Source organism: Mus pahari, chromosome 3 (genome assembly GCF_900095145.1).
Source record: "Mus pahari chromosome 3, PAHARI_EIJ_v1.1, whole genome shotgun sequence".
In the NCBI taxonomy this organism is placed as follows: Eukaryota; Metazoa; Chordata; class Mammalia; order Rodentia; family Muridae; genus Mus; species Mus pahari.
This window is the reverse complement of record NC_034592.1, coordinates 135,019,776-135,034,810: the sequence shown is the minus strand read 5'-3', so window position 1 is coordinate 135,034,810 and position 15,035 is coordinate 135,019,776. Positions and strand designations below refer to the sequence as shown.

The 15,035-nt window shown below is 46.7% G+C and overlaps 1 pseudogene; it reads right to left on the bottom strand.

Annotated features, from left to right (window-relative positions):
• The window catches only part of LOC110318035, a 3,179-nt pseudogene extending 1,108 nt beyond the window's left edge, over window positions 1-2,071 (bottom strand).
• Between the last annotated feature and the right edge of the window lie 12,964 nt (window positions 2,072-15,035).

Below are 15,035 nucleotides of genomic sequence, written 5' to 3'. Positions count from 1 at the left end.
GGTACTGAACTGCTGGGCCTAGAGGTCGAAGTGGTCCCAGGGCCAGGGTGAGGTGTGGCAAAGAAGTTCCCATTGGACATCGGCCCTGGAGGTACTTGAAAGATCCGGCTCAAGAAATCTTGCAAGTCAGCAGGAGGGGACTCTGGAGTGGCCCTCTGCTGGCCACTGGTGCCCGGTACCCGAGAACCAAATGAGATATGGTAAGGAACTCTGGGTATCTGGGGAGATGCCCACACGCTGGCATCCAGCCCACTCTGTGATGTCATACACCTTTCCATCCATCAGGGCAAAGTAGGTGATCTTGAGGCCTAGCATGCTTGACTCTGCCCAAAAGTCTCCTTCNTCAGCAGGATGCAGCCTGTTACACTCAGCACAGTATCTGGCACTCTTGGGTTCCCGGTCCATTTCAAACCTCCTATGCTTTCCTTGGCATCTGCTGCACATCATAGTGTTCATTGCCTCCTTGAGGTCATCCTGTAGCTTCNACAGAAACTCATTCACTGACCGGCTGAGCTCATTCTCTGCCATTNGTTTCATCTCATATTCCTTCCGCCTCTGGGTTGTTGACAATGTCCCAAGCTGCCCGCAAAGTTTTGAGGGCCTCCTCAGCCCGTGGATGGTGATTTTTATCAGGATGGACCATTACTGCTAGCTGCCTATGGCCTTCTTGAGTTCAGTGTCAGATGCTGTAGCGTCAACCCCCAGCACATGAAAAGGGTTTAGTTCATCTTCAGGAACCCCAGCCATGGTCAAGAGTCGGGCCACTTCCTCTTCAGGCTGACAGTATCTCCCACTAGCTACAGGTGCATTGCCCTGTTTCTTAGTCCTCTGTTTAACCCAGGGCAGCTCCTGCCAGCCCCACTGTATTAACCTTATCACCTGCTGCCATGGTCTGCTATCTTTCGGCAGAGTCAAGCAATGATGCAAGGCTGGAGAATCCAGCCAAGAGAACAGCCGAGCGGTCTTATCCCTCCAGCCTAACCGGTTGCCCAGTCCTACCGAAAACCTCCAGCCCAACTGTAGACATCCCAAAAAGAGGGCTAGAGCCAGGAGGAGGAAAGCATTATATGAGCTCAGCTATTGATAATTCCATTGCAGAATGTTAACCAGGAGCCAGGCATGGTGTTTGTGAAGACTCTTCATCTGATAGCTCATGCCACACCACCTCCAGTAGGATCTGTGTGACAAGTTCCACAGACTGAGGCGATTGACCTCAAAAGGGGGAGGCCTCCTGGAACTGGTTGTGGAACTCTTTGCCAGAGAAAAAAATATTGAGCCGTAGTTCTCATGACAATCTATCTGTTTTGTTTTCTCTTATTCCTTTTCTTGTTCACATGTTCCTGGTAGCCTAGGCCAAGATCTTAAGAGACAATAATGGGTAAGAAACCATCCCTAGCGATGGGGCCACTAACTTGACCTTATCCTCAGGGAAACCAATGCTTTACTTTCTAAATCGTTTACAAAACTATTATGATAAAATTTTTTTCCCAACAATAAAATTTCATATAGCTGCACATGTGTCATCGGAGGTGGATTTTGGCATATGGTAAAGAAAGCCTTAATTAGAAAGAATTAAAATAGTTTAAATTTATACATTGAAGATTATAAAAAATCAGGCACTAGATGTTAAATAATAATTGACCATGGGGCTGGAAAGTTAATTCAGTGGTTAATAGCACTGACCATTAAAGATTTAGGAACCTGCTCCTGGAAATATGCCACTAGCCTTGGACAACAGCCCCCACTGAATACATCCTTTTAGAATTGTTATATTTTGATGATTTATAATTATGTTACCTGTTCTGTTTGTGATTCACTGAGTACATAGTTTCAGAGTTGTAATGCTTGGATAATTTTTGTGCTTTACTGTGCCAAATGATTTTTGTTGGTATTTGTGATTGTTTCACTGGATATAGTTTCTAAGAGATGTTTGGTTTTTAATGTATAAAATCCCCTGCTTGAGAGCTGCAGAATATACTCAGATTCAAACTGCCTCTGTGTTTGTTTCTGTTTATCACCTCTGAATCCTTACCCACCTAGCTTTGAGGACCCTCATTCCTGGGACCCCCATACCTGACTGGGTGGTCCGTGGCAAGCTCAGGACTGGAAATTGGAGACAGTTTTATTTTTACTTGTTGAGACAGTCTTACTATGTAGCCTTGGCCTGCCTGGAACCCTTGGATTTGGTTAGGCCCATGACTTATCCTTTACCCTCCTAGATAAGGAAGTTGTGAACCAAACTAGAAAGTCCTGGAGCCGACCCAAGTTCAGGCAGCTACTGTCAAGGCTTCTGTGTGGACAGTTGGGCTCCTGGCTTGCAGATGCTCTGACTTGCTATTCCCTGGAGAGAGTGATGAAGTCAGAGGAAGGGAGAGAGTGCCCCAAGGTCAGAGGTTAAGAGTCTGGGGTGGTTAGATTGCCAAACATTTATTCTAAAGAAACCACATCTCATTTCTCTATGAGCAGACCTCTATTTGTTCTTTATACATGTTCATCTGCACATATAAGGCATGAAAATGCCTTGTTCAAGGTACTTACATGTATGTATACTTCCTCTAATAGCTAGTAAGGGTCGTCAGTGGGTAAAAAATCATTTGGGGCAGAGAGTTGAGGAACAGGATACTCCTGGAGCCTTGCAGTGTCACCCTACAGATGACTCGCTAACTACTAAGCAACTACAGAGGAACATGGGTCTTTCCAACAGAGTAATTTCCTTTAACTAAATGATCAAACTTAGTACAACCAAAACTGGAATGAAGTGACAAGATGCCGTGCAATGTAGGGGCACATCACCTAGGTAGTGCCAAACACACCATACATATATGTTCTGCTTACATCTGCTTATGGAGAGAAAGCTGGAAAAGCCAAAGCAATTCAGATCCTATAAGACATATTCTACATAACAAACTCGTCCTCAAAAAGAAATAGTGGAGAGTATTATAGAAGGGAGAGATGGAAAAGAAGTAAAATCTAATGTCGGGAGTCATGACATATGCCTGTAATCCCAGTGGTTTTAGCATTTGGGAGGTGGCTAGAGAGTCAGAAGTTCAAGGCCAGCCTTGAACTTGAGAGCTGGCCTTAATACAGAACAAAAGTTCCTTATCAGGTGAGACACCCTTGGCTGGGATGTCAGTGCTTTCGCTGTCTATGATGCACACCGACACTGTTCCTAGCCACTTACAGAAATCTGGTGGCCTCTCCAGCTCTCAGGAGCATGCCTAGTTTCTCTAGAATCTGCTGGGGGTTCGCTGTCATTCTTGTCAAGGAAAACTGAAACTAGGAAAGCAGGAATCCAGTTTCTGTTTCCTCAATTCTCAACTGACAAAAAATGAAGTAAAAGAAAAAGAAAAAGAGAAAGAGAAAAAGAGAAGAAAAGAAAAGAAAACAAAAGGAAGCTGAAGAATTCCCCAGGCTGTTCCCAAACCTTCTGAAAAGGGGAGTGCCATCCCCAAAAGACACATGCTCAGGAGAAGCAGTGGAAAGCCCATCCCTGGCAACTGGACCACATGGATGATGGGACAAAGAGAGCTTACTTCTTCATCTTTGAATTATGTCCGTGGTTTCCTTTGACATTGTAGCATGTAAGGCGGGGCAGATATGCTTGTTCAGTTTTGGCTTGTTGACTAGGTTAGAGTTGCAAATTTAATAATATAGTTTGTGTATTGCCTCTCTTACCTCTTGCAAAGCATCTTGTTGTTAAAATTGTATTACCACATTATGTTCTAACTACTCACCTGCTGCCTTTGAGATTTACACCTTTGTACAGATGCTGCTTCTAATGGGCATTTGATGGCTAAGGGGTGGGGAGCATGTTGTCATTCCTTGTTTCCTTTCCTTTTATTTATTTATTTATTTATTTATTTATTTATTTATTTATTTATTTAGGGTTTTCAAGACAGGGTTTCTCTGTATAGCCCTGGCTGTCCTAGAACTCACTTTGTAAACCAGGCTGGCCTTNAACTCGGAAATCCACCTGCCTCTGCCTCTCCAGTGCTGGGATCAAAGGCGTGCGCCACCACGCCCGGGATTGTTTCCTTTTAAAAGCAGTTAGTCTATACACATTAAAGAATTCAACCTTGGAAACCAGGCATGGTGGGATATGACTTTATCCCAGCACTTAGGCAGAGGCGGGGTCAGGGGACAGGGGACAGGAGGCAGGAGGCAGGAGGCAGGAGGCAGGAGGCAGGAGGCAGGAGGCAGGAGGCAGGAGGCAGGAGGCAGGAGAGGCATCTCTGAGTCTGAGACCAGCCAAGTCTATGTAGTAAGACTTTGTCTTAAAAAAAAAACAAAAAACAAAAATAAAGACAACCCACCACAAAACAACAGCCATCCCCCTTTTAAAAAAAAAAATCAATCCTGTGTCTGGCGATGGCTTGGAGGCTAAGTGCACTTTGCTCTCACAGAGGGAAGAAGGTTGGTTCTCAGCACCTGCATTAGTGGCTTCTAACCATCCAAAAGGCTAGTTCCAAGGGATCTGATGTCCACTTCTAACCTCCTCAGGCACCAGGCATACTTGTGGTACAATACTTGTATGCAGGCAATACAGTTGCACACATAAAAATAAATAAATCTGGGGCTGGTGAGATGGCTCAGCGGGTAAGAGCACCCGACTGTTCTTTCAAAGGTCCTGAGTTCAAATCCCAGCAACCACATGGTGGCTCACAACCATCCGTAACAAGATCTGGCACCCTCTTCTGGAGTGTCTGAAGACAGCTACAGTGTACTTACATATAATAAATAAATAAATCTTTAAAAAAAATTTAAATAAATAAATAAATCTAAAAACCAAAACATTCAATCTTAGCTAGGTTTGGTGACTCCTGCCTTTAATCCCAGTATTCCAGAGGCAGAGGCAGCGGTAATCTGACTGAAGGCCTGAGTGAGTGCATGGTGTGTGCTGTGGGCATGGCTATTGCTAGGACCCCAATGCCTCGGCCTCATGGGAGTAGCCAGGCTCCTCCCAGGGGAGACACAGAGGGATGGCAAAGCCTTCCTTGGGCTTAATGTTGACGGTGTGTGCAGACAATGTCCACAGCTTTCTTCCCCTGCTCCTTCTGCTCCTACTGGGATGAGCTAAGCCAGCCTCCTGGTTCAGATGTATATAATAGCAATGCCTCCTTGGTTATCTGTATGGAATTACCTCTACTTCTTATTCTGTTACATGCAATAACCCCACTCCTCCTCTTCAAGTGCATATAATGAACACACTGAGCTTCTAGGGTGCTGGGGTTCCCCAGCAGATAGCCCAACCCACCGGACCCCGGCTTTTCTGTGTGTTTCTTCTTTGTTTCCTCACAGCCCTAGTCAGATCGGTCCCTGGAGATGTCCAGCAGGACATGTTGGTACAACATATTTTAATCATGTTTATCTTCTATTGTCCCCTTAACTCCTACCCTACAATCCTTATGTTTTTCTGAGACGTAGTTTCTCTACATAGATCTGGCTGTCCTGGAACTCGCTATGTAGATCAGGCTAGCCTTGAATTCCCAGAAATCCACCCACCCCTGCCTCCTAAGCCCTGTGGTTAAGGGATATAGCACCATGCCCCATTTGTAAGTTGTTTTTACCCACAATCCTAGAGAATTCTCATACAAGCCTACTAGGAGATATATTCTTGATTTGTGTGTGTGTGTTTATGTGTGCCTGTGTGTGCAAGTGTGTGGGCTGGAGGGCGGTGGTGAGGAGCTACTAAATCTAGTTGGGTGTGTCTCTGTGGACTGTGGACTGTGGACTGTTGGTAGAGGATGCCAAGAAGCCGCAGAAGCCCCAAGCCAAGGCCATTCTCTGTTAGGGTGACCAGCATTCTAGCTGCCTAGGCGAATTGCACGTATACCCCTTGTTCATGTCTAGTTGCTAATAGAGTTCCTTTGATTCTTCAACAGTATATGGGTTTGGATGGTAGTGTACACTTGCTAAGTCAGACTCCCTAGAAGCAGAGCCACAGGATTGTGGGGGAAGAGAATGTTCTCAGGAAGACGGGGAAGATGGAGGCAAGAGACAAAAGACTTGCTGAACAGGAGGAGAAGACACATGCCTGTAATCCCAGTACTCAGTAGGTGGAGGCAGGAAGGCCAGAAGTTCAAGGCCATCCACAACTACACAGGCAGTTTGAGGCCAGCCTGAGCCACATAGTGTGTTTCAGACCGGCCTTGGCCGTGCCTTGAGACAGTGTTTCAGAAGACAAAAACAAACAAACAAACAAGCAAACAAGCCAACCAACAAAACTCAAACAACCAAACCAAACCCCAGTGTTTCCAAAAGTATGAACAGAAGCAAAATACAATGGCGGGNGGGGGGAGGGGCTTGTGGAAAATGGAAACAAAGCTCTGTAGTTTAGAAACGAGCCGATGCTATGGTGTGGTGATACAGTGAGTGTGGTACGTGCCTTTGGCACTCAGGAGGCAAAGACAGGTGGATCCCTGAGTTCAAGGCCAGCCAGGTCTACATAGTAAGTTCTAGGCCAGTCAGGGCTACACAGTGAGACCTTGTCTTCAAAAGAGAAGAAAAATTGCATGAATTCCAACTCCTTTCTCTGCCCCCAACATTCAAAACAGAAAATATTTGAGGACTGAAAAGAGAAAGCTGTCATCGTGGGGTTCCCCTTTTTCCCTGTTGCTTTACTTTTTTTTTTTTTTTTTAATGTTTTGACAAAAATACCTGACAAGAAGAAGCTTAGGGAAGGATGGATGGGTCCGGTTCTGCTCCCAGATCACAGGTACGGCCTGTCCACACGGCAGCAGGAGTGGAGACTGCTCAGCTGGCTTTGTCCCCAGTCAGGAACGGAAGAGACCTGCATGCCAGGCCTCAGCTCACTTCCTCTTAGTTTGGATCTGGCCATGAGGTGGTGCTACCCATGTTCAGGGTGGGTCTTCCCTCCTCAGTGAAGCCTCTCTGGAAATGAAGTCATGGACGTTGCCAGAGGGGGCCATTTCATGGTGATTCTAAATCTGGTCAAATCCATGATGAAAACTAACCAGTGTATTTTGTTCTCTGAGAGGCTAGGATTGGCAAGTGGGGAGCCGGGCTTTGGATCGAAAGGGCTAGAGGCCAAGAGTGAAACATTTTAGTAGAGGAAGGAGTGCTCTGGCCTTAAATTCCTAAGAAGAAGTGGAGAATCAAACACACAGAACAGGCAGAGCTCGAGCTGGGCTTCAGGAACCCCCAGGTGCCCGGGTGTCACGATGCCAGGATCGGGTGTCTGCACCCCTGCTCTGCTCGTCATATTTAGTCTCCTTCCCTAAAAACCCATGGACTACAAATGCCAGACCCCAGGATTTGAGTTGAGGGTCAGGGGGATTTCCAGGGCACCTAATTGGAAGTCCTTCAGGATGGGCAAATCTCCTTTCAAGGCTGAGTCTGAGGTTGGGGAGCACCCCAGCCATTTCAGGTCCAATGTGAGAGGCTGGAATTGTCAGCTACCATCAGGGAACAGCCAGTGCAGCCACCAGCAGCCGCTGCCAGCATTCATTTACTGGAAGACTTGATTCCATACAGAAAAGCTTTTCAGAACTCGTCAGTAGGAAGGAGACATTGAGTTTGTTAAGGGAGATTTTAACTTGGATGTAAGTATGGGAGTTAAGAGAAGGAGATGCAGCACCAGTTGTGGGTAGTGGCTTCCAGCGACAGACGTGTGGTGTCTCAGCAGTAGCCATATTTATAGTTTCGGTGGCTTCTGAAGTTGCCTTGCTTTTCAAAGGATCTCCAAGGAACCTTTAAAAAAAAACCCCCCCCCCCCCCAGCATCTGGAGAGATGGATCAGTGGTTAAGAATATGTAGTGTTCCTGCAGAGGAACATTCTATTCCCAGCACCAAGATTGGGTAGCTCATAACCACATGTAACTCAGCTCCATGCATCTAACGCCCTCTTCTGGCCTCCTCTGGCACCTGCACTTACATGCACATACCCCTACCACAGATGCAAAAATTAAATAATAAAATTTTAATTGAAAAAAAAATCTTTTTTGTAATGATCATAGGGTAGTCTTTGAGCCACACGGGCTAGGGTTACAAGGAGCCAAGGCGATGAATGACCTTAGCAGCAGTGGGTCTGGAGACACAGCCCTGAGATGTCCCTCCCCGGCAGCAGCCTGAGCAATTCTTTCAGAAATTTCTACTTGTGCAAAGTGGATTCCTGCCCACACTCCCTGCAGACAAGAACTTCAGAACTGGCAAGTGTAAACAGAGTTGGAGTTTATTAAAAGAGATGCTAGCACAGATTCCACACAGGAGGGCTTGACAAGGCTTACTGTGAGAAGGGTTGTGAGAAAGGAGCCTGCAGTTGTAGTCACTGTGGGTGTGATGGGCGTGTAGGTGACCCTGAGGCTTTTAAGTCCTATTAACTTGCAACCAGAGTCAGAGGTTAAAGAATTTCCTATTGTAAACTAGGTTTTAAGGTGGATGCACTGGGCAGTTGTTTAGCTTTAGGAATGGGAGCAGGCAGATTGTACACCCTTCTGACTCCAGTTTGTTCATTGACTTTGACTTTTTGTTAGAGATGTCTGTCTTTAGGAAAGCGTTGTATCTGCGGGTAAATTTGGCTTTCTCGGGGTGGGGGTGGGGTGTCTGGAGCCTCCAGAGTGCCAGCAGGAAAGGCTGACCAGAATGTGGGACAATGAGCCTCTTTGGTTCCCTATGTCCCCGTTGCCTTTCTGTCTTGCCTCCAAACCATGAATCGCAAAGTTTGAAAGGGAGTTAAAGTGTGCCTTTTGCTGTGAGAGGAGTTTATAATCTTACTTGGCAGATTCCAAGTCTTTAGGTTTGAAGCTGGGAAAAGAGAAAGACCATCCTTATATGCTTAGGCCTTAAGTATATGGCCCATTGCTATTTTAACTTTAAAAAATGACCTTTTTTGTTTGTTTTGAGACACAGTCTCACTATGTAGACTTATGTATGTAAACAGCCTAGAATTCTCTATATAGACCAGGATGGCCTTGAACTCAAAGAGATGCTCCTGCCTCAGCCTCCTGGGTGCTGGGATTGAAGGCATACTCTTTATTTTAACATTCCTATTGGAAACATCTCTCTATAAAAAGAATATTTTCTCTCTGTTGCCAGCCTTACCAGCAAATGCTCAAGAATTCTTGCTTCTCAGCTGGTCAGCGCCTTCTCCAGCCTCAGGAGGGAAGGGATATTTTTCCTTTCTATGCCCTCCTAATTCCTCCATCTCTCCATCCTGCCTCAGAATGACAGCATGTTAGTCATAGACCGTTAGCCTCACACACACCAGGTTGGAAACAGTCTCCTGGTGCTCATGTTTTTCCTAGGGAGAGAACTGTGTATGGAAAGATTCTTTGGTAACCTGCTGGAGGGAGGGGAGACCCTGAGCATGTTGGCAGGCAGGGCTGAAATGGAGACTCTGCCTTGGAGTAGAAGCAAACAGGAATTTCTGGGAAGGAGGGAATGGAGGGGCAGAGAAGGCTGGGCTGCTGAAGAAGAGAGGAACCAGTGAGATGCCCTGAGGAGGAGGGACTCCACTGCTGGGGGGCATTCGCTGAAGTGTGTGTGTGTGTGTGTGTGTGTGTGTGGGTGGGTGTATGTGCGGTGTGTGTATGTGTGGTGTATGTGTGTGTGGGTGTATGTGTGGTGTGTGTGTGGGTGTATGTGTGGTGTGTGTGATGTGTGTGGTGTGTATGTGTGTATGTTTGGTGTGTGTGGTATGTATGTGGTATGTGTGGTGAGTATGTGTGTATGTGTGTGGTGTGTATGTGTGAATGTATATGTGTGTGCATGTATATGGTGTGAGTGTGTGTATGGTATGTGTGTGGTATGTGTGGTGAGTATGTGTGTAGGTGTATATGTGTGTGTTGTGTTAATGTAGTGCATATGTGTTGTGTTGTGTTGTGTTGTGTGTGTTGTGTAGGGATGCTTTGTTAATGACATCCTGATTGTGAGCTTCTCCAACACCTCCAGTGCCCTGGTTGGAGTCACTCAAGCACCACAGTGCCTCCTTTCTCTAAGTGGTGTGAGGAGCTGCACAAGGAGGAGAAAGGATTCTGGAACGAGAGGGACCTGTGTGTGTTCTTCCCAGTGGAGAACCCATTGGCCAGGGCCAGAGTGAAGGTGAATTAATGAAGAAAAGTAAGAAAGCTGTGGTGTCAGGGCCAGTTATAAAAGCAGAATGGACAGAAGACACAGGTAGGAAAAAAAAGACGCAGGTGAAACTTGCCATTGGACTTCTGCTTAGTAAGCGGAGCGAGGGCAGGAGAGACAGCTCAGCAGTCAGGAGTATACTGCTCACCCAGGATTGGTGCCGACCACTCACATGCAGGCTCACAGCTGCCTATAACTCCAGTCCCAGGACTTCTGACGCCCTCTTCTGCCCTCTGCAGGCATCTGCACACATGTGGCGCACATACATACGTGTGGGTACACACACACACATACATGTACATAACAAATAGAATCTCAAGGCTGGAGAGGTGAATCAGCAGTAAGGACACTCGCTGCTCTTGCAAGAGGACCTGAGGTCGATTTCCTGCGCTCACACATGATGGCTCACATGATGATGGCTCACATGATGATGCCTCACAACTTTCTGCAACTCCAGGTTCAGAGATCTGACTTTTTTTTTTTTTTTTTTTGGCTTCTTTGGGCACTGGCATTCATATTGGGCATATATATATATATATATATATATATATATATATATATATATATATGCAAAGAACTCATATACATAAAGTAAAAATAAATCTTCAAAACATAAGAAGTAAAATTTGATGAAAAGAGCCCCGTGTGGGGGGGTGCTGTGAGAAGAATGGGGTGTGTCAGCAGACCCGCCCCCCCACTCTCCAGGAGCTTGCTGTGTGGCTCCAGGTAGCCCTGAACCCTTGATATCTCGCTTCAGCCTCTCTAGTGTTGGAGCTGCGGGTGCGCGCCATCGTACCTGGCTGGGCACTGGGCTGCTGAAGTGTTGGACTGGATAACTAGGTAAGGGTGAGGAGGGGAGTCCTCTAAATGTCTGTCTGGAGTTCTTGGAGGCAGAGGCTCCCCTTGCATTGTGTTTCCTCTTGCCAGCAGAGGGCAGTAGAGGCCAGTTAACAGATTTGGCCCCCCAGAGGTGGCTGTTTGCAACGTGGACCCAAGGGAAGGCTGCACTTTACTATGGAGAAGCCCCAGACACACAGGCCAGCTCTAAAACTGGAGGCTCAGCTTTTGACTCTAGGCTGAATCTAGCCAGAGAAACCTGGGTCTGATCAAGCCCAGTGCTGCTGGCAAATCCAAGCCGCACAATCTCTCTGGCAATGCTTCAACAGCCTCCTTATTCCTCTTCTCGAGTTCCTTCCCAGCATGCCCGGTGTGCCTGTCAGTGGTCCTGCATGCCTGCAAGATGCGCTGTTTTGTCTGTCCTGTCCAGGGTGAAGGGGAGCATGTAGCTCCTCTGAGCATTTGAAAGACTTAGCAATCTCCACCCTGCCCCGCGTGGATGTAAGTGCACCACGGTCATGCCGGGGCGCCTGAGGTCAGCAGAGCATCAAATCCGATGGACCTGGAGTTACTGATGCTTGTGAGTTGCTGGGAACTGAACCCAGGTCCTCTGCAAGAGCACCACATGGTTTTAACCACTGAAATAGCTCTCTAGCTCTAAGTAATTACTAAATAGAATAATGAACAAGCAATTTCCCAGAGCGCACTGTGGTTCTCCGCATCCCAACCTTCCTTCATTCCGCATCCTACACAGCGGTGTTGCAGGGTACAGAATCGCACAGGTTGGAGGTGGGAAGAGTCTCTGAGGTCCACAGGACAATGTCCTCACTCTTTGGACTGGTAATTGGTCCTTTTATGTCACCTCTGGCTTCTCCCTCTAGCCCGATCTCTCTTGTCCCCAGACTTTCAGCTTGCAAAAACTACTCAGTAGTTTTTGTAATGTTAATGTAAAAACTCCCCAGTTAGTGAAATTCATTCATTCATTCATTTTTTTCTTTCTTTTGTGTGTGTGGGTCATGTATGTCACAGTGCATACATACAGGGAAGTCTTTGGGTTGTTTTTTTGTTTGTTTGTTTTTCATCTTTACATGGGTGATACCTGCTTTTGGCTGTCAGCCTGTCTACATGCACAATTAACTAAAACCCAAGTCACTGGGTACACCTGTGAGGGACTTTTTTTTGTTTCTGAAGTAAACATTAGAAGTGGGAAGACCCATTTTTAATCCAGATCTTCTGAGAAGGTCAGAGCCAGCTTTAGGGGCCATGCCTTCTGGCAGTTCTTGCTGGCGAGTCCATTCCTTCCCTGGCAGGAGAGCCTACCTCTTCAGGACGCTGGTGTATTCTGAAGACCAGCTGAGGCATCCAGCCTTGTGGATTGAGAAACTACTGGATTTTTGGTCCTTCCTTTGGTAGACAGCCAGTGTTAGGCACAGCCTATAAGCCATTCTAACACCCCCCCCCCCCAGTTTATTCTGTACGTTCTTATCCTTTTGAGAACCCTGATCGATACACATGGGTTCTGGAGATTGAACATAGGTGTCTATTGAGCCACCTCTCTCTATCTTTTCAAGTTGCGTTTTTTGTTTATTTACTTATTTTTTCAATTTTATCTTAAAGATTTATTCATTTTATCTTATGTATGTGAGTACTTTGCCTTTAAGTATGTGTGTGCATTACATGTGTACCCGGTGTCTGTGGAAGTCAGAGGAGGATGTTAGATGCCCTGGAACTGGAGTTACAGACAGCTGTGAATCATCATGTGGGTGCTGGGTCCTCTGGAAGAGCAGACAGTGCTCTTAATTGCGGAGCCATCTCTCCAGCCCTAAACATGAGCATTAACATTTTTTCTTTTTCTTTTTTTTTTTTTTTGAGGCAGAATCTTTCTAGGTAGGCCTGATTGTCATGGAACTCAATATATGGACCAGGATGGCCTCAAAACCACACAGATCAACCTGTCTCTGCCTCTTGAGTGCTGGGATTAAAGGCATGGGCCACCATTCCTGGAAAGATGTTTTTAAAACTTAGTCAATTAATTCTTATTTATTCTTGTCTCATACATTACATCCTGAGGGCAATTTCCCCTCCCTCCACTCTTTCCAGCCCCCACCCCTTCGACTCCTCCTTTTCCCTTCAGAGAAGAAGGGGCTTCCTAGGGATAGCAACTGAACACGCATTACAACAAGACTAGGCACAGAACCTCGTAGTAAGGCTGGAGGTGGCAACCCAGTCAGAGAAGAAGGGTCTCAGAAGCTGGGGAAGGAGTCGGAGACACCTCCCACTCCCACTGCTAGGAGTCCCACGAGAACACTAAGCTACACAAACATAACACATGTGCAGAGGACCTAGCAGAGACCCACGTAGGCTCTGCGACTGCTGCTTCAGGCTCCGTGAGCCCCTAAGAGCCCTGCTTAGCTGATTCTGTGGAATGTGGGGTTTTCATATATATATATTTATATATATATATATATATATATATATATATATATATATATCATAATATATAATTTTAAAATTTACCTGTATTGTGTGCCCATGTGCTTTTTTTTATTTTGTTTTGTTTTGTTTTTAAGATTTATTTATTATTTACTATATGTAAGTACACTGTAGCTGTCTTCAGACATTCCAGAAGAGGGCGTCAGATCTTTTTACGGATGGTTATGAGCCACCATGAGGTTGCTGGGATTTGAACTCTGGACCTTCGGAAGAGCAGTCGGGTGCTCTTACCTGCTGAGCCATCTCTCCAGCCCTGTTTTTTTGTTTTCTTGAGACAGGGTTTCTCTATGTAGCCTTGGCTGTCCTGGAACTCACTCTGTAGACCAGGCTGGCCTCGAACTCAGAAATTCACCTGCCTCTGCCTCCCGAGTACTGAGATTAAAGACGTGTGCCACCACACCCAGCTTGCCCATGTGCATTTTTGTGCAGCACATTCATGCAGGTGCCTGTAGAATCCAGAAGAGAGTATTGGATCTCTTGGAGCTAGAGTTACAGGTGGTTGTGAGCCATGTGATGTGGGTGTAAGGAACCAAACTCAGGCCCTCTGACCGACCAGTGACTGCTCATAATGTCAGAGTTCTCTCTCCAGCCCTATTTACTTATCATTTCTAATTTTAAAGTCTGCATCTTGCTGTACAGTCCAGGCTGGCCTTAAACGCATGATCCTTTTCCATCATCAGTGCCGACATTACTGGCACGAACCTCTAGGCTTAGTTTCATTATTCAAAAAGAACCCAGGAGGGCAGGCCAGCTCTTTAAGCCACCATCACCAGTCCTGCTGGAGAGTACTGAAGTTCAGGAGACCAGCCACACCTTGTCTTCTGTCGCCCTCACCTCTAGCTTTCTGGTGGAGAGACAAAGCACCTGACGGAAGGACTTGGTAAAAAGTCAAATACGAGATCGGGCTCAGAGTCAGGTAGGCTCTCAGCCTCTGGCCTCCCAGCTCACACACAGTATTTCCCAATAACTAGCCAGAGGTTCTGCCAGGCACCAGCCACCATGTATAGGGTCTGACCACCCCAAATAACTTCCTGGTTCTGAGCACAGTGTTTGGAGTTCCAGCACTGGAGGCCATTTCCTTTGGAGGGCAGAGGGAATTGAAGGCCTCTTGGTCTTCAGGGAGCCCCAGCTCATGTTGAAAACTCCCGTGATGAGTCTTTTGATAAGCCCACGTCAGCCCGTTCCCAGGAGGATGAGCTGGCTGACCAGCAGCCAAGGGCGAGATGAGATGCCGTGGGAAGGAGATCCTGACTGGGGGCCTGAGGAATGTGGGAAGCACCAGGCAGGCAGATCAGCAGTGTGGGGAGGGTGTGTTCATCTCGGGAGGTCAGGCCCCTGTGAGAGCCTGGCTTGAGGACGCAGGAAGCCTGGCGTTACCACCAACTGGCTGTAGGTCAGCGGCCTACGGTGCTGACTTGCTTCTGGGTTTTTATAGAGGATCTTACATGTTAGGAAATTGCCAGCTCTGGGTGGTGGTTACCATGGCAACTATCTCTGTGCTATAGCAACCAAGGAGACAGTTGCCATGACTATGGCTGCCAGGTACAAGAGACAAGTGATTGGCTATCAGTTCCACCTTGAGGCAGATTCTTCCTTCCCTCCTCTTCCTTTTGCCA